The 18,108-nt window shown below is 39.9% G+C and overlaps 1 long non-coding RNA gene across 1 annotated transcript in view; it reads right to left on the reverse strand.

Moving 5' to 3' along the window:
• LOC111271027 (uncharacterized) overlaps positions 1-12,999 on the reverse strand; it is a 37,513-nt gene extending 24,514 nt beyond the window's left edge. Inside the window, exon 1 of the long non-coding RNA XR_002686610.2 lies at positions 12,411-12,999. This is a non-coding gene — a long non-coding RNA (uncharacterized LOC111271027). The remainder of the gene's footprint in view (positions 1-12,410) is intronic.
• Positions 13,000-18,108: the final 5,109 nt, after the last annotated feature.

The raw sequence follows: 18,108 nt of genomic DNA on the forward strand, positions 1-18,108 counted from the left end.
TTTTGAACCTTTGGCCTGCTAGCCAGAATGCAGTTCTTTTCGCAGAGTATGCCAGTACTGCAAGAATGCAGAACGTATTTGAGTGATATCTTTTTAGTGCATCTACACCTATTAATAGAGTTTGACGTCTGGTTATCATTAAAAAGCTACTGGCAGGTAAGGGCAGTAATACATGGAAAATTTATTACTTAATTAGTTAACTATTATTGTTAGTTTAGGTCCTGGGTTCGAGCCATATTTCTGGCGGTCGGTGGGCAAAAATGTTGTTGGGATATTTGTTTTTGCTTGAATACACACATGGAAAGGGGTGATAAGAACATTTCTCGGTTTAGACGTATCACTCAGCAATACGATTGTGGCATGTGTTTTACCTATTAACATAATTGACGATGATTGAATGTACTTTTGATTAAAAATTGATCTAAACTTCCTAAGAATAACTCAGAGCGCGTACGATATTAGTCTTTGAAATGCCAAGATTACGTATCACCAACGTCTTTACTGATGCGCAGTGATGATCAAATAAAGAAAACGTTTCAGATGTTCCTCTACAGTTACAACGTAGGACCTTTGCGCAATAACAGGTTAGATATAACTTGTAAATAGAAGTGCCGCTGGTAACATTTGTCCAAGCACAATTCTATAGCTATTAGGATCAATTTTCAGACAAAAGCCTGTCCGAGGGGAGAAAATTATAAGACTGAGGACTACTTTCTATAGAAACAAAAAAAAAATTGAGCTTTTATAATAAAACGCATATGTCGGAATGCTATTGGACTTAGTGTATACCTGATCCATATAAGGCTAAATGTTTCTCTTCTTGAAAATATTTCATATTCGATTTGTCTAGCAATTAATTTCTAGTACACATGCAAGGAACCCACAGCTGTTCTTTTGAGTTTTCACAACAGTGAATGATAACCTTTTACAGCTTATGAATAGGACATTATACTATTTCGGAATCAAAAAGACTAGAGGGCCGTAGGGCTGAGGTATACGATAAGGCTTTCAAGTCTTCATCAGTTCGTGGTTTGATGAAGCTCAAAGCTTCACGAAAGGGAAATAAGACGACAGATAGAGGGAATTGCGTGGTACAACACTTGTATTACGAAATATAATATGTACCCTACAGGTATATAATTGCAGCTTTGTAGGTACCACATGACTAGCAACAAGAACTTGTCTAAAACACAGGTCCATCTCCAATGACGATGTACCGTTAACTGCTGCTATCAGTGTGAAATTTTCTTCGCTCCGCTTGGAGACCGATTGCAACGTGTCAGCATTTATTTATCGTTGATTTTATAGGTTCCTATTCTGAAACAGGCCAACACGAGCAGTTTTAGATGGATCTTGTTCTAGTATAATTTATATTCGATTTGAATAACCGCGGGAATGTGTTCCCTCATCTATGTTTGGTCTGCCAGTATTAACTAGATGAAGCCATCGTGGCAGGATATGCCTGAACAAAATATGGATAGAACCTTTTTTGACATAATACTAGATTGCTTCAATTCTGTATTGTTCAACTTAGTATTTTTTCATTTCTTTATTAGGCTTCTCAAAGCTAGAAGCACGAATCGTCGAGGCGGAATAAAGAGAAAGCAAGCCTCTTGCTGATGACGCGAGGGCGAAATAAACCCGGAAATAAAAGCTCGGACCGCGATGCGATTTTCGTTTGATGGACAACAGAACAAAGTTACAAAATATGACGGGTACTATACTATTACCTATTTACATAATAAGTGAAAATAATTTTTCAATTCATTTAATATACGATATTAACTTTCAGCTGATCAATTTAAAAGAACTTTATCGCCATATGGTGGATAAAGTGACATCACCCTGCAAGATTGCGGTTTATCAATAAAATGCGCTAGGGTGGCAGTTTAGCTCTTCGTTACGCGTTCAGTAGAGGCTAAAATAAACTCAATCAACTGGCTTTAGTAAGCTACCAGGCCAAATGCACAGCTTTTAAGGCAAGATACTTTTAAGCAACTTTTGATTCATGGAAGCGGCAGTGTTCCAATTTATTTTTACTGTCTCATACCATGTGCGGCTGGCACGTTCTACCTCACCATCTAACAGCTCCGTTGCTGACGAGTGTTTTTCAGGCGAGCTTAACTGATTTGAGTATTCTCTGGATAACTTGTGTGCTTCTATATGTAAAGTATCGAAATGAGAAGTAGAACAGGGGGCCACTGAGAAGAAAACATTTGGTATGGCCTCATCAAAACACTTGTACACAATGTGAAACTGTTGAAATTTCACGTAGTCGGCCGTGGTCAACTCGCTAGCGTTGGAGGAAGGTTGGGAGGAAAACTCCCGCTATCGACATGTAATAATAATAGATAAAATGTCAAAGATTGAAAAAAAATATGCTCTACGAACTTTACGGACGAAAAGGTGGTTTCGTCCCCTTTAATGTCTTCCAGAGCAGATTCAAAAATCATGGACTTGCTCTGTCGAAGATTACGCTTCGTCGTTGAATCGAACAGGTTACGTTCGAGGGCAGTAGACCTTTCGAAACGTTTCAGCTGAATGTTCGAAGGAAACGAACCTCTCCTCATTGGCTAAACGTGTAAAAGATTGTACTATCGAGAGAACACATCCATCATGGCTTCAGACAGGTTGACGAAGCAGTTTTTTGAATACTTGATCGTGTCGCAGATCAAATAGTTATGATTCCTTCTAAAGGTCTATGGGATGATTTATCGTATCGGGATCAACAAGAATAGAACAGCTTGCCATAGAAATGTCAACCAAGTGCCAATGGTCTCTGATTGTAACGATGTCTGTGTGTATAGCGCCTTACCACAGAGGTCAGAGTATCTTTAGGCTATCGACGCTGATGACCTGTCGATGCTGCCGTGACCTGACAAACCACAGAAATTAGAAAGTCGTGAAATCAAGGGTTCGGTAGAAAAAGGAAACATCAAGTTTTCCAAATATCTGCGAAAGAGTCATTGATATATGTAATATGTGCTAACAGGATCTACTCATAGATGGGACAGTAGGAAATTGCATCAGCAACATGCTCCAACGAGTGACGACGGCAGTTATTGTTGCAATAGGCGGTACCATAGAGTACTAATGTTAGCAACTGTTGTTTGCTAACAGTGAGAAGATGATTGCCGATTCCTTTACTGACGTTTGGAGTACCAGGGTAAAGCTAGATAACGCTGTTTTCATGGGTCAAAAAATAACCTAATTTAGTGCTGCGCTACGAGTCTATTTCATTATGCATCTACTGTACATGGTTATAATGGCAAAAGTTAGTGTGCACTTTACCAAGCTATCGTATATTTCTTTAGCTATAAACAAACGCCTTATAAACAGTAACGAAAGTTGTATTGTTAAATTCACACAACTCTAGCTTATGGCAACAGCCTAGTTTTCTTGGATCTTAATCACATCGCGTCCAATAGTATTGGTCATTAGAAAAACTTTGATACACACAACTATCTGTTTTTTTTAAGGAGTTTTGCGAAAAGAAGTGGAATATAGCCACTAGTTTTATTGGATTTAACTAACATATAAACAGAGCGGTATGAGGAAGTTTTATTAAGCCAATTCACTGTATAGAAGTTACAAAACGTCACATAACGATAATAATTTCTTTATTGCTATATTTGGTTGGGTGAACACAATAAGCATTATTAAACGCTTTAAACGCATAAATAAACGCATTAAACGCTTGTTCTTACCGCTCTTCTATTGTGTAGTAGCCTTTTTCCAGCTGCCACTCAGCATTGATCTTATGAGAAATCGTCTCAAAAAACATACTAATTCAAACGTGGGTTATCCGTTTCGGATGCTCGCTGCGCGCATTGAATAAACAGAAAGTCGATTGCAGATGAGATCGCTATGTACATGTCGCTGGTTAGAGATCGCGCGCTAGCGATCTTCAGTGCGCTGATACGATGCTATTTCTGTGGTCGTAAGGTTTTCACTGGGCAGCTTCTCTGGTAGTAACCATGCGCTGTGTACAATGACAACCGGCTTTTATACCCCCGGCAAATCCTGTTGCCTCGCTACTCAGGCTGAGTACCGTTATATGCTGGCAAAGGCACAGATTCTTTTGTAGTCCTTTATAGTCAGGCCTAGTCACGTCGTGATGACCAAAGCCATCCTGGTTTGCCAATAAGTGAAACCCATGCATTGTACATATATAGCTGTCAATTAAAAAAGTATCCCTAACAGTGATTTACTATTATTGTACAGATGAATACTTTTCTTTAGGAACTGATACGTGTAATAGCAAGCTACTCAGTTATGTCGACTCAGTTATGTGGTCGATGACGTGGACCCTGTGGGCATCTATGTCTGCTAGCTACCCATCTAGGTTCCATGGACCCCAATTGGACTAACTAGATAGGATGCCCTTGGTATATATAGTACCGAAAGCTTTTTCGGTCACCTGACCTCCTTCGAGGTGTTGCTACTTGACCACTGACTCGGTTCACCTTGGTCATTTTTCCATTTATGTGGTAAGCAAGTAGACAAAACATTGCAAGAAATTAGCACATACGTCAATGCATCAGTACGTATCAAGATTGTATAGCTAACTCGAACTTTGTGTCAGAAATAAATTCAGTCGGATTTGAGATTAAAAATCGAGATACATCTCGGAGCGGGAAGTAGCGTAATTACAAAATTCTAACCAAAATGCTAGTGGGTTGACAGTTATGACAGATAAGCCCAATTGGATCGGGTATGTTCTGGATCGACAAGTCACTTGGGTATATAATATATATATAGCATATGAAGCAGTAATAATTATGGCTCTTTGATGACTCAAGCAAAATCAACGTTGGTCCCATGCGGCCAAAGGTCTGGAAGGCAGAGGATATTTTGTGCATATAGCTTAGTGCTCACTCTATGGTTCATTGTGAAATCTGTGCACGTATATATTTATAATCAGAACTTTTGTCATCTAACAACGAATGGAACGTATGTATTATATCATATGTTATAATGAATATATTTTTACCTTGGAACATTTAGCAGTTGGGTATGTGTTTACGGATACTCACAATGGGGGCGTAAAGCCAGCGTCATGACTAGTTCCAGCTCAATAGATATTTGAATTGATAACTTCTGACGAAAGAAGAGTGTTTCAGGGACGCAGCCGATAGTAATTAAAAATTCCTCCTAGTACTTCACAAAAACCTGTTGTTTTATGCCGAAAGGGGCTCAAGAATATTATAATTCATCATGTTAGATATCGTCTGTTAGGACAAGAAAGTAAATACTGATTCTATTCCTGAAGTGCGCCTCTAAACAAAAAAAAATAACTGAACAAATATTCTTATTGGTTGATGCACAGAACATCGATGAATTGACCGTATTAGCTGATCAACAATTATCTACTATTATTAATGAAGTCTCGTGAATCTGGGGTTGTACGTTTTTGACTTGCCATTTCCCTCACAGTATCGTCTGCGTCTCGCCGCTACGTTGACGCGCCTCGCTCATAGTTATTTTGTGCCCAATGGGTTCGACGACAAAATACACAACTACTGGACAAATCCGGGTCACGTGATATGTTATTGTGGCGTAACCATTATTGTTATACAAATTATTCTTTAATAGCAGTTGTTGAACGCGCTCCGCTTCGCTCCGAGTATGGCAGTTACGTACATGGATGCCACGAGCGGTTGTCTTTCCGTCGAAACGCTGCGCGCGTAGACGACAGATAGACGCTACTTATAATAAAGACATCTTCGTACAGCAATACATCCCACAAATAGTACTAAATCGATATAGTGACTGTCTATGACTTTTTATTATTCAGTTAAGGGATATGTCGCGTGATGCGCGTTTCGTCATGACAAATATACGAAAAAAGCTATTTCTCTGGTCAGATCAACTTTTAGCTCTATTAAATATATTTCGAGAAGTATCATTTTCAATTCTTATAGAAATGATTCGCTACCCATCCCCCTCTCCTCCAACACGCTATTTCAAAAAAACAACCCCACGGGCACAACAAGCCCGGACAATTGCGAGCACCATATGCAGACCTTGCCGGCTTTCAGACAGAAATGGCTAGCAGTGCAATATAGGGGTTGTAACGTTGACCGGCTGTCTGCCAGCTGTCCTGCCTCTCACTAAGGCTGTTTCACTATTCGGGAGACTCGTCTGTTGAATCCTATTCCTTTTTCTACGTTCAATCGACAATAGCTGTTTACCTTTTCTATAGGCTTCTCCAGAAGATAAAACGGGACATGCTCGTCACTAGAAAAAAATACGTACACAATGTGTCTCTTCGGGATCTCGCTTATGGGAATATTTTAACAAAAAATTCACCCTTGTTTGTTCCGGTAGGTTCTCTACAGTTGGTTCGCCAAAGATGCAGCTACCTCAAACTTTCATGACGAAAAAGTTTCGATATCGAAAGCTAGACCCATCATTCTTCATAGACCACCTCAGCTCTGCTATATACGGTCAACGAAGCATTTGATTCACTTTCCAACCTCAAGTACAGCTCATGCATGAATAACCGGGCGTATTACAAACGCACCGATGTAGATGGAGCTCACTATGGCTCAGGCCTCTCACAAATGAACACACGTTATATTTTATGTAATATGCTATCATTTAATCGATATTACAAGTGATAAAGTAGCACGAAACGTAAACAAACAGAAGAAATAAGCTGAGATAGGTAGTATATCGATAGTCTACAAGCCCTACGTGCACCGTTCCCACATGCAAGAGGCGCCATTTTGATTACGTAGCACAGTTTCCAATGCACTATGCAAAATTCAATATATATCATACAGATTTCTTAGTGGTTCCTAATAAAAGTGGAGAGTGACGCTTGTATTAATAGTGTATAGTTGATATATAGTAATTCGCTAAATCTTATGAGGACCTTAAATGGATTAACAATTTTTTTCCCGGAAGTACTTATATATAAAGGGTTTATTTTTTTTTTCAATTTTAATTAATTTCAACCGTGGTCAATGTCACACCCAATTGACCCACAAGGACTAGAGCAACGCGCGCGTATTACAAGTAAAACATGAATGATGATATGAAACATTCTATATATCGGGCCTGCAAGTAGATTTGTAGTGTTTTTATACGTCTGCTCGTTGTTGTTCTGGCAGATGTCTTGTTATGCCGTTGATAGATATGACACTTACATGTGTACATTTTCTTTTTATTATATATATATTTCGTCCGTCAAACGGATGTAGCAGCTGTCATTCCCGATTTGGAGAGCATTATTTCTCTCCGTTTGAATTTTACGTATCGGGCAAACAGACTAAGTTCCGTTAGATTTTTCACTTGGCTGATTAAAATAGAAGACTCATAGACGGCTACTTGGACTTATCTTCGTTTGCCGAGTACTGATAAAGTATGTAATACTGCAGCTCTCAACTAAAAAAAAGGGAAATCTCGATTATTGCTAGAGCTAGTGGGTTTAGTGAGAAATTTTTTCTAAGTAATAGACTTAGGCCAAGGGCGTGTTTTGACTGTGCTCATGATGCGCCCTTGGTGTGCCAAGAAACGGATGGATAACTAAATATCCACCCGACTTTTGCGAAGCTGGCAGCTCGTATAATGTGAAGTGAAATATACTCTTAATGTCACCTGAAGTTATGACCAAAGTTCGAGCCCTATCAAAGTTTTCTGAGCGCATCCGAGAAGTCAGGGTGTGACTTTTGTAAGGTCAGGCGAGGCTCTGGAGCAGGTAGTCGAAAAGCAAGCTTTAAAACCATATCAGTCTGCCCAGCAGAAACAGACAGCTACTATGGTTATTGAAAACTGAATTTAACATTGTTACTTGAAGGTAGTAAGACAATAACTAATTTTGTAGACTGATATGTCATACGTACGATCCTACAAATTATTTTAGCTTGTTTAAAGCAACTCGAAAGAGTTCGCTTTCGTTTATTTTTTATCATTCGCCTCGTGTTATATAAGTATTTTGAAGTCAATCACAGTATGAGGGTAGCTGAGGGCTGTACCGATTAACATGTAATTTGCATTGAACTCTTTGAAGGAACCTTCGTTTCATTCCTTTCTGTAAATCCAAGACTTCAAATATAAGCGGATTCCAGATCTAGATATATATAACGAGTGCAAAGGCACAACAAACAGTTTCATATGATAAAAACTAGCTTCTAGACTCGTCCCTAGAAGGGAGTATAGGTTTTCACTAAAGAAAAATTGACTTGCTCCTCAGTTATAAAATACGCCGCAACCTAAAGGCCTAGACTTTTAGCAACTCTAATTTCAAGTAACTTGTTTTCTCTCAGTATCTAATTAAGCTTGAAATTTATTCTGCATTGACTGCTCTTTTGGACTCTTAATAGTCCCATCTTTTCAAATCATCCACAAGAAGTCATCGAAAGGGTTTTGCAGAGAGAGAGAGACAAGGTCTTTTGCGCTTTTCAGGGGCGTGGGGCCAATTCGACACCATCAGCATGCGCAAAATGCCTCCCCCTTCCTTTCTTTGTGCGTTCTTTGTGAAGTTACTGGAAAAAACAAACATGATGCTGTATCCCTAGGCTGTCATGAGTTGAGCGACATTAAAAACCTTCAGTGAAGAAGGTCGGAGATCCAATTTGCCAGCTCGGAACCAACATTCATCGAAAATAAAAAAAATTCAGAGAAATTTTAGTGTCATAACGGCGTGGCTTCAAACGTCCTCCTGAAGTCGCTTATGTTGTCTTATGTTGCAGGAATACTCACAGCCAAAAAATCTAAGGAGCAGTCCACAGTGGACATTTTTTTGCACGGTGTATTCACACGGCGAGATGAGCTCGCGTCTGCTGGCACTTAAAATGATTGCTTTTTTAGCTGTTGTTATCATCATACTGTTACCTTGGAAAGTTGCACCCGCCGATCTTTGGGCAGATTATGGCCTTTATGTTCCAAAACGGTCTGGACTAAAACTGGAAATTTTTCTTCTCTTTTTCAAATAGTTTCTTACAGAAGAACTCAGAAGCCTGGCAGAATCAAATGCAGCTCTCTAAAAGAATAACGTAGGCAGCCATTTAGAATTGGAACTTTGAACTCATTTCCGTTGTTGTGTTATACACTGTTTACGTGTTTCAAGGTTGCTTTCGGTTTAGGGAAAATTAAGGTGTGCCTAAAAAGCGAAGAAAAGGCAGCGCTACGCTTATCACCCTTAACCACGTCGATTTCTCATGTAGCTAAAAGGAGCCAAGATACTTTATGTCAGTTAAGAGTCGCTATAAATAGGAAATGATTAACGTGAATAAGCTAACTTTTTTTCCACCACTTACTACTGGGTGTTACTCGGCGAATTTTACTAACTTGAAGATTTTTGGCTTTGCAACAGACGGGCGGAGAAAACATCGGGAAAACAGCGAAGTACGCAGTGTCTTTTCCCTGCCTCGTTTCTTTTTCAGTTATGCTATGCTGCAACTTGCTTCTTTTTCTTCTCTAGGCGCAGGGTCATTTGCAACGCGGTACTTTGTAGGTTCAGAAAAACCCAAAAAGCCTGTTGTCGTGCTGGCGCTTTATTCAATGTAGCTGCCTTCAGCCATAATATGTCGTTTTATACTTGAGAGAGAACCGGCTTTCTTTCGGTGCCCAAGATAGTGGACGACCGCATGTCGGTTACAACAAACAGGCTCTTATTTATATTCAAAAACTCAGAAATTGACAGCCCTTTTAGGTTGTCTTGCATCTTTTGCTTCCTTTAGGCTCTTTTGTGTTTTTAAACTTTTTATTATTATTTTATTAAAGTTTATTTCCATTCGGCATCCTATATTAGGAATACAGTTTACAGCTATTAATGTCGCTAGACATACGGTTCGTATTAAAAAGTTATTTGTGGATAAAAGAAGAAATATTTTCAAAATGGTTTGTTAATGGTTGAGGCTCGAAACTAAAGTGAAATTGCCGCCATAGAGAATAAACGTAACTGCCACGATTGATACCATTAGCACTTATAAGGAAAGCTTTATCCAGATAAAGTCGCAGAAGCAAATCTTAAGGGAAAATCCTAATTTAAATTCCGCACTCTGTATATATTTTGCTTGGTAGAATTTCATTCACGATATCTCTATCTATATGCACTGACAAAAACAACAGATGTATACTATGGACACGTGCACAACCAAAAAAACAAACCCATTTGATAAAATATCTCGTTCATTATCTTCAGCCATTTTAAACAATACACTACCAAAGCAGGTTGCCAACAATAGAGAATTTAGTGCTTGTGGAGTTTTAACGAAATGGCGGAAAGCGGCCCAAATTAGACTTCCTGACAGATTTATGAGGAAAAAATTTGACCAAAAAAGTCTCCAAATATTGTTAGTCATCAATTATGTATAGTACGTTTGTTAAAAAAATCTTCAGTTAAGCGTTGTGTTTTAGTTCTCTCGATCACATCAGAGAAGCTCTCGCTAATAGGAGCTATGAGCAGTCTAGAAACTAGAATTCAGCGTAACGTGAGTCACCGAACGCTTCCAAGATGGTGACTGATCGGCGAAACGTTCATAGTGCACTGGCCTCGTAAATGCCGCAGCTAGTTACCGTGTTGGCATAGTGGGTAGCATAATTTGCGCCCCTGATATTAGGGACACGTTGTCGTCTAGCTTCAAACACGTTCGTTTCGTGCTGGCAGTCAGCGGTCTACGGACGTGAAATGCGAGATGGTTCCTAATCGATATAACTGATACACACACGTACAAGACCCTCATGATGTAGAAAAAAGAAAAAAAAACTAACTATTCAAGATCCTCAAAACATACGCAATTGACATGTGACGGACAATGCACATTATCGTTCTCTTTCTTCTGCGGGCCGCCTATTCTAGTAACATTAGGGTTCGTAATAAACATTTACCATTGGTCCGAATACAACTTAGTAAGTTAAGCCATCTCGGTATGCTGATTTTTACTTCAATGCGCGTGTCGTTGTTCTATTTGCGATTCTAATAGAGACCCTAGAGCGCCATTGTTGCGGAAATCACTCGCCAAATGTACAGATTGTTTTGAGTCCGCATCGTGCTTCCAGTACGCGTAATAGTTTAGAATACCGAGCAACTTTGATTTGAATCGAATGGCGTGTTCATGTAAGCTGTCATTTTGTAGAATTGAAGCATCAAAACAAACTAATCACTAAACCAGAAGCCATTGGAGGACTACCATTACATTCAATGATCGCTTATTTACCCACTTACTTTCAAATGGCGTATTTCCTCTCATGCTGAGTACCCTAGCGCAGAGCGCTTTACCCACGTAATGGACTGCTATACGAACCTTAACTTTATCGTCCAACGTGCCCATATAGGAAGGTTGAGTCCAATGCTGCGCCAACCCAGCTGGCGAAATAGAAAAGTGGAATAGTTCTGATGACTCTGGCGTGGGTGATTCTGAAGTCGTAGAGTAAACTGAGATGAAGGCGAAGGGGTCAAAGCCAGCGAAGGTTCCATTCAACTAATTGTTTTCGGTGATTTATAATAAATAGGACAGTGAACGATCTGGTAAATCATTCGCTATGGACCTTAACTTTTTATACGACCCGCTACCTGCGTTGTGGGACCTCTAGTCATAGCAAATAGAACAGACGAATATTAGCGAAATAGCCAATTGATCAGCAGTAAACTTTGATTAATTAAACTTTGGACATCAACGCCATTATACAATTTTTATTAAATACCGATGAGGCATTCAGAGATATCGTAGCAGAAGCTAGCTTCTTTTTTGTGGCACGCTAGGCAGACATCTTGAACGAATGATGAACTTGAGCGATGATGGCGATAGCCTGTAAACGCGTTTATCCACAACAATGAATGCAATCTAGCGTATTGGATAAATAAAATACTGTCGGGCATTGTCAGGTCTTGAGCTTTTACGGCCCATTCCTGATCAACGATCGACCGATACATTTTGATTGCAAGGACCATTTAATCTGTTCGTGTTTGCATCGAACATAGCCCTATTGTTGTCCATAGAAAAATTAATTCACAGTTCAATTACGGCTGTGTTTTCCTGCTTGTGTAGAGCATTATTACGTCCTCAGACAATAGAGCATTTTCTTCTGTGTTGCCAGTTTCTGCTAATCACCCGCTAAAACTTACCCACTCTCCTAACATGAAGCGTCTTGATGTTGATAACTCTGGATTCGGCGATTAATGCTATAGTTCGAAAATTCGCTGCTTGAAAGGATTGCAGAAGGGTAAGTATCAAATATGAATTTAGGAGGATTAAAGCAAAAGCGAAGAACTGGGACCGAAGATATGTTCCAGTGCAAGATTCGAATTAGAGCTTCTGTCAGCCTACACGGTATAATCTACTGGTGTTTGTTTTAAACATATGGTGAATTTAGTTGTGTTTTCTGTGGATGGTTCCTTTAATAGCGATAAACCCGGTAAGGACCTTTCTCCCTAAGTCATGTCATGTTTTTATACGTACCATAAAAGGTGACACGCTCCTGATAAAGCTGATCCCATACTAATGATCGCAAACCAGGGATGAAATGTCCATATTTGGAGAAAGTGAGAGACTATCCCCGTCAGGAGTACGCATTAAATTGAGGGGAATGCGCGACAATGTGCCGGAATCATAGCAAATGAAACGTCACCTAGCACAATTTTTTGGCTATATTTTTCTCAAGATTTAATCCTATGTGTGCATTGACTGGCACATCGCGTTATTCGAATGTTTGTTTCGAAGCATCACAACTCAATGTAATTTAACGCAGGACCAAATCTATCGTCCAGCACCAGAATGTGCTTCACGATTACATTAAACATCTAACCACAAATAATATGTGCGACTTTCGTACCACAAAAACTTCAGCTTCAACTGTTAATACAGTGAAAATTAACAATGTTTTTTCAACTAATCACGCGCTGAGAATGTTGCTGGCGCTCTTCACACAACTCCAAATAAAGCAAAACTAAGCTAACGTCCCTTCTGTCAGGTACTATTGATGATTGAAATAATATCAATCGGTCATTTTGAAGTGCATACGCAATTTTCGCGGTATAGTGTAACTGGACCAATGTGCAATGTAGATATGACTGAACTTCCGCTCATGCTTGCTAACGGGAATAATTTCGAAACGTCAATCTGGTATATTATCTTGTTTGGAATTTCTGCTTCTCTACGATACAGCATTCATCACCATAAGAGAAAATAACTATAGGGCATATGCGTTTTGCCTATGAGAACGTAGACCTTTCCTATAGGTTCGATGTTGCACAGTTAACTTCAGTTAAAAAATTACGTCTCACAAACAGATATTGCTAATGACAAATATAGTGATGCCATATTTTCGTTAACGGTGCTTCAACACGCGGCAGAACTTCCGGATGTGCACCAGCGTTTGCAGGGTCCCACTCGCAACGTGTTTACACAACACGCGTTAAGTTACAACTAAATACTAGTTTAAACATAAATTTCTGTTTCAGTGGGTTAACAAGGGGCTTACCTCAGGCTTAGCTTTAACACCCTGATCGTATTTCGAGGGAAAGGAAGTCTGCCGGTTCGATTCTGCCAAATGCCCTCCGTGGTCACAAGGCTTTTCCGTTGCGCATAGAGCAAACGGCCTACATGAGACAACTTTTCGTCTGCAAGAACTGCACTTCTTACGACCTCTTGGCAGAGAGCCAAATATCACTTTCATCGCACATATCAATTATAAAAATGCTAAGGCGATATGAGCGTAGACAATGCATTTAGAAACTAAATTTGGGTAACGTTTTTAAGCGTGAAATGTTGTAATTCTGTATGCTTGAACGACACTTATTGGTAGCCAAAGCATCCTGTGCATGTACGAGCGAAACGGACAAAACTGAAAAATAATATTAACAGTAATAATATTTATTCGTCGAGCAGAAGCTTTAAGCGATATAGAAGCTCTGCTGGCCCTAATTAGAAGCTCTGCAAGGGCATGCCCAAGTTATAATATGAGTACGACATCGTTGATAATTTAGCTTTTTTTTTTTTTTGCTGTATCTCAGAGGCTTTTGGAGTGTTGGCGGATTCGATGGTTTTGATGACTGCAAAAGGCACGATGACCCGTCGAAAACGCATCAGAGTCAACACGCGCTGTTGCGTGACTGAGCCTACGTATTATAATTTTACTGCTTTGTCTGAGATACCCTCCGGCGGGAGAAAACGATAATTGTGGATTAAAATACCTTTTAGAGAGTCGGACGAGCTAAGAAAGGTGTACCCTTGTAAAGCTGTTTCCGCCACGTCATTAACGAACGTGTTTGTCGACAGGAGTATATGCTAGGTTGCACTGTCAAATTACGTATGCTATGCGTCCAATCAAGGCTTTGATACTCGCCCAATTTTTCGAAACGTTGCAAGAAGCACATATACATGAGCCGAAGTTGTCTGCTGCCAGCCGACCACCCACTTTCTCGCTTTTACTGCAATATAGAAAAAAGAAAGTTATGGGCACTTCATGAAACAGGAGTAAATAATAGCTGACGCTAATAGCTATCTACACAATATGATCATCTAAGCACTTGAACAGTGCTAACTTAACAGGAAGGCGAGTTTGTCAAGCTAACGAGTGTTTTTTCGACGGGCAGGGAGGGGGGAGGGTCCCCGTTTTTTCAGGCTCTGAATTTCAACTAGCGGGACAGAATATATCGAAAAGTGATAGGGGACCCATGGAACGTTCAGGGCAAGCTTAGCCTTATACTGTACCTAATTAAATACGTTGCGCTTTACTCTATCAAATATCTTTGTCCTGTATCTGTACTATTCTCCTACGTACAGCTTCATTACGTTTCTGACGAGTTGCTGGTCGAGTGAAGAGGAACATGATGATATGATGAGTTTTGTATACTCGAAAAAAAAATTAAATTGCGACAATTACTTCATTCCAACTATATAAAGTATAGATTGGGCGATTATTGTGAACCACAACATATGCGAGATTAATATCCATCACAGAGGAAAAGAATGATCTGTAATTTAAACCATAATTGAACCAATTGTTTACGCTGTCAGTTCGGAGAGTCTGATTGGCAAAAAAGCGTTGCAATGAATATCAGTCACCGCTGGACGTACCAAGACGGATATACCGACTCCGACCTATGTAGCATAGTAGAGTCTGATTGTCCACAGTGTGCTGATTCATCGACCAGCGAATCACCTAAATGATTTGAGTGGATCACGGCAAAATGTTCCACCGAACCGAGTACTGGCATGGCATAGCCACCCGTCAGAATACCTAGCATTGCAGCATGCTATGGAAAAATGGCCATGCAGATATTTAAGTACCTGAAACTCAGGCTCTGATATTGGAATATACTACAAGGTTTCATCAATAAGCGCGTCAAAGATAAAAAAAATATATATATATATATATAATCCGTGGATACAATCAGGGCTCAGCAGTTAGTTTTCTTTTGTACCCTACTGCGTGCAGAAACAAGTCAAACAACTAATCAAATAACACCCTTTATTTATAAGCAGGGATAAATCAGGCAGCCCGATGACATTGGGTCATCCCATCGTGGTCGAAGCGTGTTTTTAAACTGTTGCTAAACGTTCTTTTGTTGTTTCTGCCCTTGCGCACAGAAATAAAGGTAGCTATAAAGCTGATCCATCAGAGCATACAAATCGGCTCACAAGGGACGTATCAGTAGCTACTATGAATCAGCATTAGAATTTCTCTACGAGGCTTTCTTCCGCAATTGTGTCCTGTTCCTTTAAAATCCTTCAACTTTCAAAGGTGAGTAACTTTGCTAAGTTAATAGATGTTACCCCCTATTATATTGATCTATTTGATTTCTACGCGTTTGTTCTAGAATCACCCGGAAGGACTTAGTGCCAGCCGTGTATTCTACTGTGTTTTCTGTTACTTACTTAATACTTTACGAGTCTGCGCGTACAGTCATTAGTAAGTTAGTCTATGACGTACAAAAAAAAAAGCAATAATTTTTCACGTCGAAACCCTGTCTTATTCTTTAGGGATAGTTCTAAAATGTGACATAAGAACAGAGGCTGTGTCTGTCTGAGAAGTAAGTGTAGATCTATGTGTGGATAAACTTGTAGGCATCAATAACGGCTTGCTAAAACGCGTTCCAAAGATTTTGCATAGCTGGGCTGTAGACCAACCATTTTAGGGCGACCAAGTCGTAAATTTTCGAACGTATTTTAATTTTAGGTCTGTCAGAAAGTAATTTCGGTTTTTAGTGAACATGGAGAGTTGCTTGAGTTGATTTTTGAAGAAGTCTTACTTTGCCTACTAAACATCCAGTTGGCCTTTCCTTGGCCTTCTTCCATCACTCAAGCCACGGAAGAATGTCTCGCCTCACGAAAAAAGATTCCTTGGAAGCATGCATGGAAGTGATCCATTGAGACATCGATATTTAGACTTCTGCATCATGTCCTAAGCCACTTTCTGCCTCAGGCCGCACTAAATGGATTCGGCTGTAATCCAGTAATGTATAGTTGTAACGTGGTAGACCAAGGTGAACAATGCGGGCCTCAGAAAATTTTCTAGGTCACGTAAAACCCCGTAGGGTCATGTGTTGACCTACAACCCATGACTCCGGGTGATCTTTTGCGTTTCGGGGATTTTTATAACCGCATTTTTGTTTCACTTCTAAGAAATGAGTCGAGTGACAGTGTGCACCCGTCTTTTTACTATTTTTCTGAAACTTGTAGTAGCTTACCTCTGTTAGATTCCACCAAATTTTATTAATTTTCCGTGCCTAGAGTTGTTCGAGGATTAACGATGTTTTCGTGCGTTGAAAATTATCGTAAAGGGTCGATTTTCATTAGCGGTACCGATTTGTGCAACAATGGTTTCTTTTTCCATCTGAATTCATGCGTGATCTACTCTATTGTCTCTAACGTATTGTCTAATAGTTGCTGAGAGTGATGCGACTTACTCCTAGCTGCGTAAAGTCTTCGGATTGGTGAATTTTCGAGCAGAGAGGTCTGCAATTCATTATGACCAGCTTCTCGTAGTCTGGAGCTCTACAAGCAGTATTGGCAGGATCTCCTAGACACTGTGCGATAGTCCTTTATGTACTGCAAAATCCATATCGTCATTAGGCGCGCGTTTCACAGCAGAGGTAAGTACCAACGTCGGATAGAAAGCATTTTGGTCGTGTAGTTTGATCGGCCCGAAGACTATTATAGACAAACCCAACAAACATATAAGCAGTGCGGCGATCGCGAAAGATTCTACGAAAGACAACAGCTAAAAAAGGTGTACAAATAGCTGTTTTTCAATGTTGCACAAAGCATGGACTTTTACGCATAAACGAACGACACGAATTGACCAAACGGTTTACTTGATACGGGCCCGTTAGGATGCTAATCACCACAAGCGACATTTTCGGGGGGGGGGGGGGGGTAATGGGGCTGCGTGTTTATCATGTAACCGATAACCCCAGGAATAATTGAAACAAATCCGCAAAATAACCCATTGCCCAAAATAACTCGATAGGTAATATACTATTCAGCTATATCAGGATGATCGTATGACGTTCATACGCCGCTTTACATCCATTGAACACAATTCAGTTTCGGTCACTGCCACTATTGGCTAGTAAGTGCAACATTTCGAACCGAGCGATATTAAATGGAGTTGCCGTTCATCACTAAAATGTTAGAATTCCCATAGTTGATTATCAAACATTTTCGCAGCCTGGTATTCATCTTGCTTTATGTCAAATGATCGAGAGTAACTAAACATTAAGTATTAATATGAGAGGAAAATTAGTTTTTTCCATAAACTATTCCAATGCTTGTCATTGGATAATGAGGTGTAACCTAGAAGAGAAAAATTTAAGCATATTATAAAATACAGTTAATTTATAGATACCGTTTTAACAAATGCTTATGTTGGTATGCAGACGTTTTTTGCAGTGATGAAGCGGTATGATCGTTATTTTGGCCGAAATTGATTAAAAGTAGCGTACGTCGCCTCTGTCCGATGGGCGACACCTTGGACCACACAATCGAACGCTCGTCTCGTTTACTGTACTATGAACGTCCCGTTGCTCAGCAGTAAAATAGTCTAGCGTAACCTTTCTGTTTACGTCCGATAACACCGTTAGACGTTCCCTAGGACGGCTGGCTCCCAGCGCGAAGCGAAATCTGTCCCTACCAGGATTCGAACCTAGCTCAC

Source organism: Varroa jacobsoni, unplaced genomic scaffold (genome assembly GCF_002532875.2).
Source record: "Varroa jacobsoni isolate VJ856 unplaced genomic scaffold, vjacob_1.0 contig00287, whole genome shotgun sequence".
Classification (NCBI taxonomy): Eukaryota; Metazoa; Arthropoda; class Arachnida; order Mesostigmata; family Varroidae; genus Varroa; species Varroa jacobsoni.